This window comes from Cyprinus carpio, chromosome B22 (genome assembly GCF_018340385.1).
Source record: "Cyprinus carpio isolate SPL01 chromosome B22, ASM1834038v1, whole genome shotgun sequence".
NCBI lineage: Eukaryota > Metazoa > Chordata > Actinopteri > Cypriniformes > Cyprinidae > Cyprinus > Cyprinus carpio.
The window spans coordinates 24,098,946-24,114,977 of NC_056618.1; the positions used below are offsets into that span (position 1 = coordinate 24,098,946).

Here is a 16,032-nt window from a genome sequence, read left to right on the forward strand (position 1 = left end):
ACCGTTCCAAATCCCGTGAACGACCTTTGTTCATCTTCGGAACACAAATAAGATATTGTTGATAAAAATCCAAAAGCTCTCTACCCTTTCATAGACAGCAAAGTTACTACCACAAGTTTGTTGATGAAATTTTAGAAACAGAATTAAAAATAAATTTCAAGCATCTCCTCACCTCAAAGTCAGTGTCCTAGGAAGGTTGAACAAGAGAGGCCCGCAATTAGGGTGAAAATAACAGCATTTTGATGGCGTGGCACCAGCACTTTACTACAACAAACTGTTCTCTTCTCATAAAGTGAACATCCAGTCACAGTTCTCACTCTCTGCCAGCGGCCAAGCTGCAGCTGTAGCCCCGACGCCTCCGATTAAACATATTGAATCAGGGGCTCACTTCCGCCCCAAAGTGAGCCCAATGAATGGAACACACCAAAACAAAACTAACACAACAGACACAAAACCGATTGGCTGTCCATCGACCTGGTGTGTCCTGGGGTCTAAGACATTTCCTTGTAGAAATGTCTTTAAGCTGTTTTTAAGATTTAGAATGTATGTAAACACTTCTTTTTCTACAATGTTTATCATATGTTTTTACACAGCAGATGTTATCCAGATCAAGCAGACATTTTAAAGGATGTTCCCAGCTCCCCCCACCACACCCAATACTAGTTACCACCCAAAAGAGCGCAAACAAAAATTAATAACAGTCCAACATGAAAACCATTCCGGATACACACATACATCTTAGAGATGTCTATTGATGTGCTTTTACATCTGGGGAAAACGTCTCAAGGTTACGAATGTAAACCATGGTTCCTCGAGGTGGCGAACGAGCGCTGTGTCGGAAAGACTTTGGGGAATGCGTCTGTGCCGTGAGATGTACTCAGCCCTTGAAGCGTGTGTAATCTGTCCAATGGAAGGACCGTAACCTTGAGACCGTTCCTCTTCAGGAATTCGAGGTGTTCGGAACCGCTATGGGGAAACGAGTTGGTATGCCCACGCTTCAGACAACGACCCATGCCTGTCGTGTTTATCCGCAAGCGCACAGCTTAGGACGAGAGAACGGAAGCGCTCTGCGGAGTAACTGGGCATGTCTAAAGCCCTAAAATTCTGCAAATGTAGAGGGCGGGGGACCACCCGGCAGCGTTGCGAGATGTCCAGCATGGATACACCCTGCTAAAAGAAGGGCCTTGGAGGGCCGCCATACCCCAGTGTGGAGGAGCCTTCGGCTCCCAACAGCGGGGGGAAGACCTGAGGACTCATAGGATACGTTGATTAGCCTTGATATATCCAACGACGTAAGCAGTCTGCTTAGATGCAGGAAAGCCCCTTTTGTGGGGACCATAGATAATAGCAATTGGTCTCGTTTTTCTCCTACAGGGCAGATTTGTGAAGACCTGCCAGCACTTTAGGTTGTGGTTGTGACAGAGGGAACTTTTGGAACATAACCTGCTCGAGTGCTATATGAACGCTTTGGCCTGCCATGCCAGGCACCAAAGTCGAGATAAGTGGGGGCCACTGAGGAGGGCCTCTGAAGATCTCCACTCTCCTCAGCGCGGTAATAGTCAACAGAAGGCAGTTTTAAGGGTCAGCATGTCTGTCTGATATATCTTGTATTGGCTCAAATGGAAGCTTACAAAGTGACTCAACACCAAAACCAAGTCCCATGGGGGAATACGGGACCATACTGGAGGCCTCAGCCTCAGCGCACATGAGGAAACGTTGTAACTAGGGGTGTCTTCCCAAAGACTGACCACCAAGTGGGACATGGTAGGCCGGCAATTGCAGCGCCACGTAAACTTCCAGTGTGGAGTGGGTCAACCCCTGCAGAGAGCCTGGCTTGCAGAAACTCCGCACTGTACCAACGTGGGCAGTTAACTGGGTCAAGCTGACGGTCTCTCGCACCATGAGGGTGAAGAGTTTCCACCTCAGGGCATTCAGTTTCCTCGTTGAGGGAAGCTCTGGGATTTGGGGATGGTCTCAACAAACTTCGGTTGCGAGACCGGATGCTATGAGCTGTGACCCACTAAGCGCACTAGCGTCGGGGTAATCACCAGTTGATCCATCGGCGGTGTGTGGAGAGCCGAACTTACACTTAGCCTTTCTTCTACTGTGCGTAGGACCGATGGAGATACATTTGCAGAGTTTTCCACCGCTTGATCCAAGATAATTATACTAAGGGCGTCACGGACCTCTTGGCGAGGACTTCGTGCTGCGATCAGATGCCCTTAAGATCTTGTTAGGCTTATAAGTGCGGAGACGCTTCTGCTTTTGAGCCTCCAAAATGAGGGAGGCTGGCATGCGGCAGGGGCATCTCCCGCCCAGATGCCCCGAGAGAGCGATGAGGGAGGAACTCATGGAAGGCCGCCGCTTGTTTTTGTGCCTCCTGAAACCTGTTGACGACTGAGCTGACAGTGTCGCCGAACAGGAGGCAGAAGGCTGAAGCGGGGAGTCCCTGAGGCAGACCCTGTCTTTCTCCTTCATCTCAGACAGGGGGTCAGCCATAAGTGTCTCTCCGCGGCCACCATAGCTGCCCATAGACCCGCCCAATCACTCGGGCCATCCTTGGTGGCGCGGAGGGAGAGATCAGGGTCAGTCTCAGCTTGCTGAATATTTTCGGACTTGTCTCCTCTCCCCGGTCTAGCTCTTAAGCAGGTCCGCTTGGTACGACTGTAAACACACCATTGGTGTGCAGACACGCACCAGCCTGACCTGCTGCCGAATACCCTTTGCCCTACCAAAGCCGAAGTTGTTCTAAGCGGCTTGGAGGGCAACGTTGGGGCCTTCCAGAGACGATTGCAGTCACGGGGGACAGAGATAGCTCGCAAAGCGCTGTTCCACCCGTGGCATCGCTCTATAGCACCACGCCTCTCCCATCCCCACCGACGTGGCATAATAATCAGATGAAGGGATGTAGCAGGCGGATGAAAATGGGCGTTTCCCATGATCTGGCTATCTTTTCAGGCAGATGGGAAAAAAAGAGAAGGAGAAGCCCGGCTTGGAGGTGGTTGCCTCACCGCAGAAAGTGTTATCTAGCATACTTTTCTTTGCGGTGCAGATGTTTTCTCTGGGGCCAATCGATGTTGAGCTGGGCCACGCGCGAGTAACCACCTCCAACGAGCTTCTCATATTGGGGGAGGGTGGGTGGCGAATCCCCACAGACTAGATTCCACATCAACTTTCGCAGAGGAAGAGAGGCGGAGTAGAGGGAGTGCGATCCCTCTCCCTGGGAGGGAAGAAACAGCAGAGCGTTGCTTCCGACCCAGGGATTGGGCGCCGGATCTGCCAGAAGTGGAAGGAGATAGGGACTCGCTCGTCTCCATTCCCTCCGCCAGATCCACTTGCGAACACCCACGGAGCTGCAGCTGATGCTCTGCCTCAGCAGAAGTGCGGCCAGCACTGCGGGGAACGATGGCGATGGCTCCCTCCTCGAAGAGAGCCCCGGGATCGAAGCGGGCCACATTGGCATGCGATCACAATCGCGGACAGTCGCCCCCCCGAGGGCCAACTCAGCATGCTTTGACCCCAGGCAGACCACGCACAGACGTGTGTATCCCCACAATGTTATACATCGCGGGCAGGGAGGAACAAACAGATGTTGTATTGTTTAGTTTTTGCCTTGCTCGTAGACATGTTTCTGACTAGCTTGGGACAGACAACAGTAAATAAGATCACAAGACAAACTGAGAACATTCATACACAGAGCGCTTGCTGAAAGACGCGAGAAGCTGATGCCAACTGGGCGGATGTGCTTAGTTGATTCATGGTCGCTTACGTCACCCCGCCCGTGACGTCAAATTCTTCCACTGGACAGATTACACACGATATTCAGAGTCGCTCACAGTGACGCGTTCCCCATAGCGTTTCCAAACGCAGCCGAGTTCCTGAAAGAGGAACCTATTTTTACTCATCAGTAATAAGGCTTGAGCCTTTAACCCTCTGGAGTCGATTAAACGGTATACGCGTTTGAGGCTTTTTCTCCTGATAACCCCGAAACATAACTTAAATTACACTTTTAGTTTTGATCATAACAGATAAGACCAATACATCAATGAAACCGTAAAGGGTCTACTTTTATTTGTAGCCACACATAATACAACAAAACTTTGTGCATTTATAAAATAAAGAAAACAAACAGAGTGCGCTGTCTGCAGTCCGCGTTATTAAAATGAACTGTAACTCAATGAATACTCAACACAGAGACATGAGAGGGATCTCTATAGAAAGCTTGACATGTCTACTTTTAAACTGAGCAAGTGCTACCAAAAATAAATATTCTGTGATAAAGTAATCCATATGAAAACAACGCAATGTCCATCTTCACGTCCCTCCCTTCATTATATTAATGTGACCAGCCCCCGCGCCGAGCGCCGCTTTTTGTTATTATAATCTTGAAGCAGCTGGACGAGGGTTAACTGCCCTCATCAGAGCAAACAAAGCAGCGAGACTGTACTGCACGTTTTTTAAATTTTACTGTTCACTTTGCGCTGAGAGGAATAAGAATGAGATAATTCACCTAAAGAAGGACCACTGAGAGGAAGATTTTGGATTACTTCAGAAAGAAGAGCACGAATCGGCTGGACCCAGCAGAGATAAAACATGAGTAAGTCTTTTTTATTATCAATCTACTTGTATTAGTTTTCATATAACTTTGTACACATTTTACTAGTTAGACTTTTTCCAAACTTTAACTCCTGACTAAATGTATAATCAGGTGAAACATTATGAAGTTTCATTTACATCATCTCAATGTTTCACGATGTCAGGATGTTTTTTTTTTTTATGTTCTATAACATAGACAGCAATACGATATAAAAGTAATAAGAGTTATAATGTTGCTAGCTTAATGTCAGTAAGAATGATTAAACAAAACTTACTGAGATGAGCTATTCTCCTGTTCACGAATATAGCATATATGTTTATAACTATACTATATTGTATAGGGCCTTCATACAAAGCATTGCTTGTGTTTTTACAATTGAATGTAACTAGCTTCTGTTCATCAATATGCTGCTGTTGGTGTAAATAATAATAATAAAAAAGTCTATCAATTAAGCTGTAAATAACACTGACAATAAGGTTCTATGTGGTAATGTGTCTGTTTGTTTTACTGTAAATTACTACTAGTATCAGTTGACCATACACAATAATGTTAATAACTGCAGTTTATTTGCCGTAAAACAGCATGCTTACGTTTGTATTTCAGATAAAGAATAAACTGTTGCAAAGCGATGCCAATGCCAATAAGCAGCCCACTCAGGGAACCTGGAACACAGCTAAGACCAAGCGAGCCACACCACTCCCATCTCTTCAACGTCTCTTCAAAAAAGTATAGTCCTTCAGAGCACATAAACAATATACATTTTGGAAATGCCAGGTATTTGACGTTTCATTTATATATTTCAACATGACACATGAGGCCTGCATTGATTATTTGATCCAAAATACAGAAAGTTGCATTTGCTAAAGCAGTAATATTGTGAAATATTTTTGCCTTTTAAAATAACTGCTTTCTATTGGAATATAGTTTGTAAAATGTAATATATATATATAGATATATATATATATATATATATATATATATATATATATATATAAACTTATTTAGCACACAAGTGCTGATAAATACAATAATATCATGTTAGAAAACGATTTGATGCCTTTTTTCTTTCAATTAATAAAAAAATTCATCTCTTTTCAAAATTTCTAATAATAATAATAATAATAAATGTTTTTTTTGCAGTAACAAATCATAATATTAGAAATGATTTCTGGAAAGATTGTGCGCAAGTGAATCTCAAGTTATTTTTTGGGATAATTAAATCTATTCTAAACAAACTGCAAACCTAAAATAACTGCACTCGCAAGTGAATCTCAAGTTATTTTTTGGGATAATTAAATCTATTCTAAACAAACTACAAACCTAAAAATATATCAATTTATTTTGTCCTCACATTCTTTCTTGTAACTCTTCCCTCTCGGTCACTCACCTGCCTGAAAGGCTCATTATGCAGCTCATTATGGGGTCGTTGTCTTCTCAGGTGTGAATCACAAAAATATTCATGATAGTTGACACCTACTCGCATTTACCCTTTTGAAACAAAAAGTGTCTTAGAAATTTTAAATTAATCTATTGTTTTCTGTGAGTGAGTAAACAAGATGATTTTCACATCATTTTGAAGCAAAAAATTCTAGGCATACAAGCTCCAGGTTTGACAGTCTTGTGAACAAATGCTCTGTATGTGTTTTATGACCCTTATTTCAGTGACTTCAAAACACAATCATGTACATGCAATGACTATTTACACCATTATTGTAGCCCAGTCTGTACATGAATTACAGTGTTATTAGACTTTAGCCATGTATCTATTTATAGGCAACTGAAAAAAGCACCAAAAGTCAGGGGATGTCAAAACTTCTCCAGGCCCCCAAAACCCCTAGACCTCAGGAGGGTTAAATGTGTATGTTTCCATCTGGGTCATTCTTGTAGTTTTGTGATTTTGGACTGAAGCCGGATTCTAAAGAAAATGTAAAAAAAAAAATATATATATATATATCAGAGGGAGAATCCCATCCAAATATTTTCACAGAGAGCTGAATAACATTTATGTAAAATATGCAAGATTATTTCATTGAGAAATAAAATCCAGTGAACTGTACAAATGATCATCTACAACAGCAGTTCCGCAGAAAAGTTGGGATGTTTTGTAAAATGCATTAAAATCAAGAATCTGTAATTTGTTAGTTCTCTTTAACTTTATTTAATTGACAAAATGTACAAAGGAAATGTATTTTCTTAATACAGGCAATTTTTGATTTTGATGGTTGCAAACACACTCCAAAAAAGTTGAGGGCTGAGGCAAAAAAAAAAAAACGTGAAAAGGTTATAGAATATCAAATTAAACTGTTTGAAAAAACAGTTCACAGTAAAGCAGGTGAATTGGTGAGGGCATCATGTTTGGTTTGAAATGGTGATGTTTCATCTTTTTTTCTTTGTAATTTAGCCAATTGAATAATAACGTTAAATAGAATGAGCAAATTATTATTTTTGATTTATTAGCATTTCACAAAAAACGTCTTCCAAAACTTTTCTGGAATTGGGGTTGTACTTTATGCTTTGGCAGACAGGACACGTGTCAGTCACCACTGAAGGTGCCATAATATACTGCATCATGTGTCTGAAAATTTCCAGCAGCAGACCAGAATGCCACAAGCACTGGCTGCCCGACCATGCCTGTGCAAGCCACGTACCGCTGGGGATCAGAGCAATATGGCTTCTAAATGTTTTAATGGTGCTTGTGAGGGTGAGGGTTCAATGTTTAAATTTTTAGGGCAGATAAACTCATGAATGCCAAACTTATAGTTGTCAACGTGAAGGATCTAGGGATCATCAAATGAAGATTTGTGTGTGTTGCATCAAGAGTGCAATCACCATTTAAAATCATATCAAATCAAGAAAGCCAAATAAGCGTAGCGCCATTTTGGCAAATCTAAGGTGGACATAGATGGCGTGGGGTCAGCCGCGCTGCGCCGATGCGCTTGTTTGCTTTTCAAACCCAAGCTGGTAACTATGTGGTACAAAAATGTTATCCTTGTGGCACAGCTGATACAGAAGAGCGTACGCCATCTGAGTACTGCTTAGATTTGTGATGGATGTGAAAAATGGCGACGTTGATTTTAGAGACACAGAGGGAGAGGAAATTGTGGAATGAAAGTCATTAATTTTGTTTTCTTCATGTACAAAAACGTATTCTGACAGTGTTACTTACTAGGGCGGTCTATGGGACCAGTCTCAAGCCACCCGGTTTTCATGCAAAATATCTTAAATTGTGTTCCCAAGACGAACGAAGCTTCTACGGGTTTGGAACAACATGAGGGTAAGTGATTAATGACAAAATTTTCATTTTGAGATGGAGTATCCCTTTAATGAAAAGTCTGTAGCATAGTTTGGTTAACATTTCTCAGTGGTATTGTAAAACAACACCCTTTTTACCCTGTCAAAAACAGCTCTTTTCAGAGCAAGCCATTTTGTAGCATTTTCCTTTGAATGTTAATGAGGCTCTGCTGACCCCCACCCCTCTCTTCCGAGCAGCTCTCAGAGAGCTGATTACTTAGCCACATTCATCGTGAAACTTGCTATTAGAACATTATAAGAAAAGGCTATTTGCAAAGAATTATTAAAAAACCTTATACTCACTTCTTCTGTAGGTGAGGCTGGATCAGGAATGATTTTCGTGCGAACTTAGACGTATTTATGTAGATTGGGGGGCGCATTCCTTTCAGAAAACAAATGTAATCCACTGCGTCTTCAGCGGCTCAGGATGTCATGATAATGCTGTAAATAAGAATGTGAAAACATAATGAAGCTTTTGATAAATATTTTTAATGTGCAGTGAATATATCTAAACACCCCTGTGAACAGATTTATAGGGCAACTATTATGCCCTTTTTACAATATGTAAAATTGGTATTGGGTGTTGCCAGAATGTGTCTGCGAAGTTTCACAGACACATTAAGCACAATGATTATGCTGAGCTGAGCTCATCATAAATTATACAATGTAGATTCACTGATTTTAATGAGAGTGTTTTTTAAAGTGCATAAACTTGCGCTAGACTGAGCTTGTGATGAGTGCTCTTTGGTAATGAAATGTTCTTTGCTCGTTTTCTGTACCTGTTAGCTGTTTTTTAAATTAACTGCGGAAATTTAAGTATTTATAATTAGTAACTTACGATGTTTTCATATTAATTGGTTTATCATTTTAAATATAAATTCAGTCATATTAAAAACCTTATGCAGCTTTTAGCCTTGTGCTGGAGTTGGTATTGGAACGTAAATAAATAATTAAATAAATTAGCATGATAATATCGTTTATCAGGCGATCCTCACAGGTGATGATAAGACAATATGAAAATTGAGCCATACAAGCGCCCTAACATAGTATAGAGCGTTTTGGACAGGTATGTAAGCTCCATGTTTACAAGTTTGGGAGGGATAAACCCATGAAATGGTATATCTCAGTATAGTCCATGAACAATAATCTGGGTTAAGAAATGATGATTTTGACATCAGAAAAACTTCCCATTTAACTATGACGTTGTGACGCAGACTGCTCCTGTAAAGCCAGAGGTTGACAAATAGTCGTGTGCTCTATTATGGTAATTAAGGCATAATGTGGAGGCAGTGCAAGGTGTTTTTCAGCATGTTTGATAACAAAATTTGTGTTTTGTAGAGCTGTGAAGGTGAAGCTTTGAGAAAAGATTGGATTTGAGTTAAGAATGACAGATTTTGCATATTCAGAACGATTAGATTCGATTGCGATTCACAATTCAATTTGATGCAATTTCGATTAACGATTCAATTCTACATTCTTTAAGTGCACTCACAGGGATTATTTAAATGCTTCCCCTAAATTCTTTAATGCTTAGTCAGGGGGCAAATTACACAGCCTCCTTTAAGGAGTCAGAGAGTGAGAGCAAAAAACACTTCAGACTTCAGCACTACTTAAATTTAACTTAATTTATACCAATTTAGTATAGGCTACTAAAAGTACAATTGCAGGGTATTTTTATTAAGTACATAAATATGTTAATTTATTTCTATTATACTTAGCATGAAATAAATGTATTTAAAATACATTTTAGTATATTTATTTTTCACTAGGGTATAGCCAAGATTAAAAAAAAGGCTTAACATCACTCTGCAATAACAGCAGCACACAAGACAAATATAAAACTTTGCAAGTACTTCCTATGGCTTTTTTTTTAAATGAGATACAAACTAAAATTTACAGTTTTTGTTTAAAGTTCAGAAGTCAGTAATTGACTGTCCTTCATTTGCCAGGGTTTCATTTAGAAACTATTTTTTGGTTTGATAAGTTTCTACAATCAATTCCTAGACATGTATGTAGAGCATGTAGCTGCATGTAATTCTTACAGGAAACATAAGCCTTACTTTGTGTTGCTGTAGTGGGCCATTAAAAAAAAACTAAAAAAAAAACAAAAAAACTGCAAAAACTGACAACTAATCTCTTGTGGTGCGTAAAGGAAATTGCAGAAGTTGATTGTTTGACCTGTTTTTGTTCTTTTTTGTTTTACTTTATTTTACACCAGTCTGAAAATGACCATGTGCCCTGCATGTAAAATTGTAATTATGGTTGTGACAGTGTGGACACTTCAATGCTTGCCATGTGATAATTTTATTGAAAGAAGCTTTAAGGAAGAATTCAAGAAAAAACATTTATTCCTTTCTTATTTTTTCAATAATTCACTTAACATTTCTAATGATTTCCTGGATCCATGGAAGATATGCTGAAATCTTTGTGTACACATTAGGCATTAGCTCCAGGTGAATTGAAAGATTAAAGTAACAAAATTATAAGACACAAACTGCAGTGTTCTCCACGAAACCAAGGACCACCAGAATCTCTCGGTTAAAAAAAAAAACAGATCAACAAATGACTGAAGTGCTTTATATCAGTTTAAAACCAGTTCATGAATTAACAAAGTCTATGGATCATCTTTGTACGTACATTGCAGAATCCACCATCGCCATATGTACACATCATCTGTGAGAGCGAGAAGTAAATCTCTCCCCATCTATTGTAACATTCTGTGTTATTCATTACATACACGTTTGCCTCCATTAGACGACTGCTCAGTGGGCCATTAGTCTGCAGTTGTCCCCAGCCCGCAACACCTACAGAGATTATTGCCTTAATATCTTCTCCATCTTTTGGTAATGATATCCATTTAACATGATTGTTTAGTTTGACCTTTTCCTGTAGCTGTAATTCAAAAACACAACCATTATTAATAGAGAAAAAAGCAAACTTTCTTATATTCTAGATTCATTGCACACAAAAATAAAACAATTCAATTTTTTTTTTTTTTTTTTTTTTTTTTTTTTTTTTGGGATTGCAATTCTGATTACAGCTTAGGAAAAAAAGAATCAGTATGTCAAAAAATCAGAATATTCCATTTTGAGCTTGATAAGTTTGATTAATTTTGAGTATACATACTCGGTACCTCCTGGGCTAGTTTAGAACATGCAACCACAATTATGGGAAAGACTACTGACTTGACAGTTGTCCAGAAGACGATCATCGACACCCTCCATAAGGAGGATAAGCCACAGAAGGTCGTTGCTGAAAGGGCTGGCTGTTCACAGAGTGCTGTATCGAAATATATTCAAAGAAAGTTTACTGGAAGGAAAAAGTGTGGTAGGGAAAGGTGCACAAGCAACAGGTGAGACCACAGCCTTGGGAAAATTGTCAGGAAAAGCTGATTCAAGAACTTGGGAGAGCTTCACAAGGAGTGGACTGAAGGCCAGAGTCAGGCGCATCAAGAGTCACCATGCTCAGGACATCTACAGGAAATGGGCTACAGCTGTCACATTCCTACAACCAAGCCACTTCTGAACCAGAAAAAAAACCATAAAAAGCATCTCACCCGGTCTGTGTAAGGAGGAAAAAAAGAACTGGACTGTTGCTCAGTGGTCCACAGTCCTCTTATCAGATGAAAGTAAATTTTGCATTTCATTTGGAAATCAAGGTCTGGAGTCTGGAGGAAGACTGGAGAGTCACAGAATCCAAAGTCCAGTCTGAAGTTCCGAAGTCAGTCATGATTTGGGGTGCCGTGATGTCTGCTGGTGTTGGTTCATTGTGTTTTATAAAGTCCAAAGTCAATGCAGCCATCTTCCAGGAGATTTTGGAGCAATTTATGCTTCCGTCTGCTGACAAGCTTTATGGAGACGCTGATTTAATTTTGCAGCAGGAATTTAGCAACTACCCACAGTGCCAAAACCACTTCCAAGTGTTTTGCTGACTATCATATTACTGTGCTTGATTGGCCAGCCAACTCACCTGACCAGAACCTCACAGAGAATCAATGGGGTATTGTGAAGAGGAAGATAAGTAACATCTGACAAACAATACAGAGGAGCTGAAGGCCGCTATCAAAGCAACCTGGGCTTCAATAACGCCTCAGCAGTGCCACAGGCTGATCGCCTTCATGCCACGCCGCATTGAAGCAGTAATTCGTGCAAAAGAAGCCCCAACCAAGTATTGAGTGCATAATTAAACCTGCTTTGGAGATCTTGAACATTTCTGTTTTGTAAATCTTTTTTGATTGATCTTTGAGAAAATATACTGAATTTTTAATTTTCCTAAATTGTAACAGTCGTAAACCATCAGAATTAAATCCAAAAAACTCTTGAAATATTTCAGTTTGTGTGCAATGAATCTAGAAAATAAGAAAGTTTGCTTTTTTGAATTAAATTACAAAAAATAATTTTTTTTTTTCCGTGATATTCAAATTTTATACCTGTACTGCTATTTTTTATGGTAAGTACAGAAGCCCTGAAGGCTAAGGTTTGTTTTAGTACCTCTTAAAAAAGAGTGTTTTTTCTACATTATTGATTTATTCTCCTAAGTATAACAAAAATTTCTCTTTTTTTGGTGGGGGGGTTGTCCAGGTATCCATTTGAGTTTAAGCAGTTGTTCAGCTGATTAAAAACAACCTTTTTAATAATCTTGCCTATAAAATAAAGATTTGATATTGGTCTATAGTTGCTCAATATGGTGTTATCAAGATTGCTCTTTTTCAGAAGGGGCTTAACAACTGCAGTTTTCAGGGATTTTAGAAAAGTGTGGGAAGTGTGTCAAGATAGCAGTTTGACAATGTTGTTGGTGCTGTGCTATTTCTTCCAAAATATTGCTGAAAATGGCTTCAAAAACAGACATAGTAACTTAATTTTGAAATTAAGACTAATTTTCTCAGCTTGTGGTGTCAGTAACACCGATAGTAAGAAGATATAAATTGTGTTACTTCTTGTCATCTTTATCAAACTGTTACATGGAAACACAACATACAAGATAATGCAAAGATATGTATGTGTATGTGTGGCTCTGGATCTCAGAGTATGGAAATGGCTTTTGTATTTATTTGTCTTATGGCTATATTGTAACATTTACAGGTTTTTCCCCAATTTCTTTATAGTGACAAGTGGAAATTAATTTTATTGTGATCATCACTATGTTGTTGACTGAGCTCAGCTTTTTTTTTTGAGATCTAGTATAGACGTTTCAACGGCAACAACATAAACAAACGTTACTGTGCATGCATGCTTTTGTGGCCCTAACTTAACTTCTGGTAGACTTCCAAATAGAATCAATAACAACAGCTAAGTAGTCCCTGTAGAGTAGATTATTTTTGATAACAACCAATATATGTCTACTTATCACCGTTAACTTTAACTGCATTATAGACGGGTGCCATAGCCAGACTGATAAACAAACACTGACCAGAAGTTAACTTAGGGCCAGGCGTGTGCGCCTGATGAAACCGGTCTATAGATCATATGTCTAAAGGATTTTTTAAAAGTCCTGATGATCTGTGAAGTAATTAAATGCACAGTTGTTTACTTTTTACTTGGTTGGAATACATTTTAATTTGCTTTACAATTATCTCTTAAATCTCTAACCCTAACAGGGAACCTGTTACCTTTCAGTGACTTTGTCCTTTGTTATTCAGTTTGCATATTAATGAAATGCCTGATGTTTTGGAGCACTGTCAGATGTATGCTTATGATAGTTATATACTTGCATACTAAAAGGTAAACTAAAAAAGCAAGCTGCAGAAGAATTATCAGCAGAAATGGTTAATATTACTAACTGGTTAAAAAAATGCATGTTTACATCTTAATGTTAGTAAAACTGTATGTATGATTATTTTTTCAAAAGTCTGCAAATGAGTATAAATATTTATGTAAATACATGATTCACAACCCACATTAAAAAATCAAATTAAAAAAGTTTAAAAACTTCACTGAATGTGAAGCTATTGTTGGTAAAGGGTCAGTTACGTCTGTGAAATTTTTGTGGGCAAAAAACGTCCATTGTCTATTACCTATAGCAGGGATAGGCAATGTTGTTCCTGGAGTGCCACTGTCCTGCAGAGTTTAGCTCCAACCCTAATCAAACACAGCTGAACTAGCTAATCAATGTGTTCAGGTTTACTAGGGCTACATGCAAGTGAGATTTTTTTTTCTCAGGTTTTTTTTTTTTTTTTTTTTTTTTTTTAGCTAAAGTCTGCAGGACAGTGGCACTCAAGGAATGACACTGTCTATTCCTGACCTATAGTTTTCCTATAATGTAGTTCAGGGTTAGGGTTCAAGTTGAGCTCAGTCAACAGCATAAAATTGATCACAACAATATTAATTTCCAAATTAAACAAATCAATACACAAAGCAATTTTCATATTCTGACAGCAAAATCTACATACTCACATGCATCTCTTATTTATTTCTCCTTTATTTAACCAGGTAAAACTTTTACAGAAGTGACCTGGCTAAGATGCAAACGATTTTTAATGATGCAAAGATTTTAAAGATTTAAAATTCTCATATTTTGTAGTTTAATATAACAGTTGATGCAGATGACAAGAAGTGAGACAAATAATATCTTCTTACTATTAGTGTTACTGACACCACAAGCTGAGAAAAAAAGGCTTACAGGCAGCTCAGTGTCTCCCACCCATCCTCACATTTATATAGTGTTTGTCAGTAAGAGCCTACTGATTGTCTTCATGATGACCATCATCTCTCTGCTCCTGCTGGCCTCTCTGCTGCCACACCTGACCTTCACTGGTGAGACTGACTATATAACAGCATATTATATTAATTGGTATCTGCTGAATAACCTGACTGACAGCAGTCTCTCTCTTTCAGCTCATGTGGATGTTGGTATAGTGAACGGCACAGAAGCAAAACCCCACTCCAGACCTTTCATGGTTTCTCTTCAGAAGAACTGGCGACATATCTGTGGTGGATTCCTCATTTCTGATAGATTTGTTATGACCGCTGCACATTGCTGGAAGTAAGACTTCAGTTTAGTCTGAACTACAATTATGAGTTCAAATCATAATATCATAATTAAAAAAACTTCTATAATGATGGTATTGTTCATAATAGTAATATGACTTTCTTACACAGAAATGAGAAACTAACAGCTGTGGTTGGCGCACATAACCTAAGACAGAATGAAGGGTCTGTCCGCATTGGTGTGAAGTCCTACCACATACATCCACACTTCAACATGCACACTCTGCAGAACGACATTATGCTTTTGAGGGTAACAGTAGTTCCAATGATTGTTTTTAAAAGATTTATCAGACTGTCTTTTAATGATGATATTGTTTTTGTATTACAGCTAGAGAAAGAAATTGAACAAAAACAAGAATGTCATGAAGATTTCCATACCAAAAAAAGAGAGCGAGATTGAAGCTGATTCTGTTTGCAGTGTTGCCGGCTGGGGAAGACTGAGTTTTAAAGGGAAAAAGAGTTTTCGTCTCATGGAAACAGAAGTGAAGATCATGAATAACACTGAATGCAAAAAATAAAATGGAAAGACAACTTCTCAGCCTCACAGATGATGTGTGTCTACGGCGATGGAGGAAGCTGTAGTGTATGTAAAAACATTATCGAATTGAGACCATCATTAATGAGAAGTACTGTATCAATTCAGTCATGTGTTGATCTGTGTTTCTTCACAGGAGGATGGAGGAGGTCCTTTGGTTTGTAAAGACACTGCAGTTGGTGTCACTTCCTTTGGTGACCCAAAAATCTGCAATAGTCGTGAACGACCTGTAGTTTATATAAAGATTTCACCATATATTGAATGGATCTGCAAAGTTATTGCAAATGTTGAATGATTTTTGCAATGAAACAGAATAAAGTATGTTTAAATGTTCAATAAACAAACTATGTGTCACGCATCAATTGTAAGTGGTGTTTATTATTGCAGCACTATAAAATAATAGTAGTCTGCTAATAAGGATTCAAGTATAGTCTCGATCCCAGGCTAGGTGATATAGGAAAAACATACAGTGTTGTCCACATGCATCTGACGTAAAATCCTGACCCCTTTAGGTAGAATATAACACAACGGGGGTGTTGGATGTCAGAAAGTTTTTGATGGTGATTGGGAAGTGTTCGCAGTCAGGAGTGCATTTCCAAAGTTATTGAAAAAACAGCCGGAAC

At 39.2% G+C, this 16,032-nt stretch overlaps 1 pseudogene; it reads left to right on the plus strand.

The window, feature by feature from the left end:
* Nucleotides 1-14,536: 14,536 nt before the first annotated feature.
* On the plus strand, nucleotides 14,537-15,767 carry LOC109065992 (annotated as a pseudogene).
* The last annotated feature ends 265 nt before the right edge of the window (nucleotides 15,768-16,032 follow it).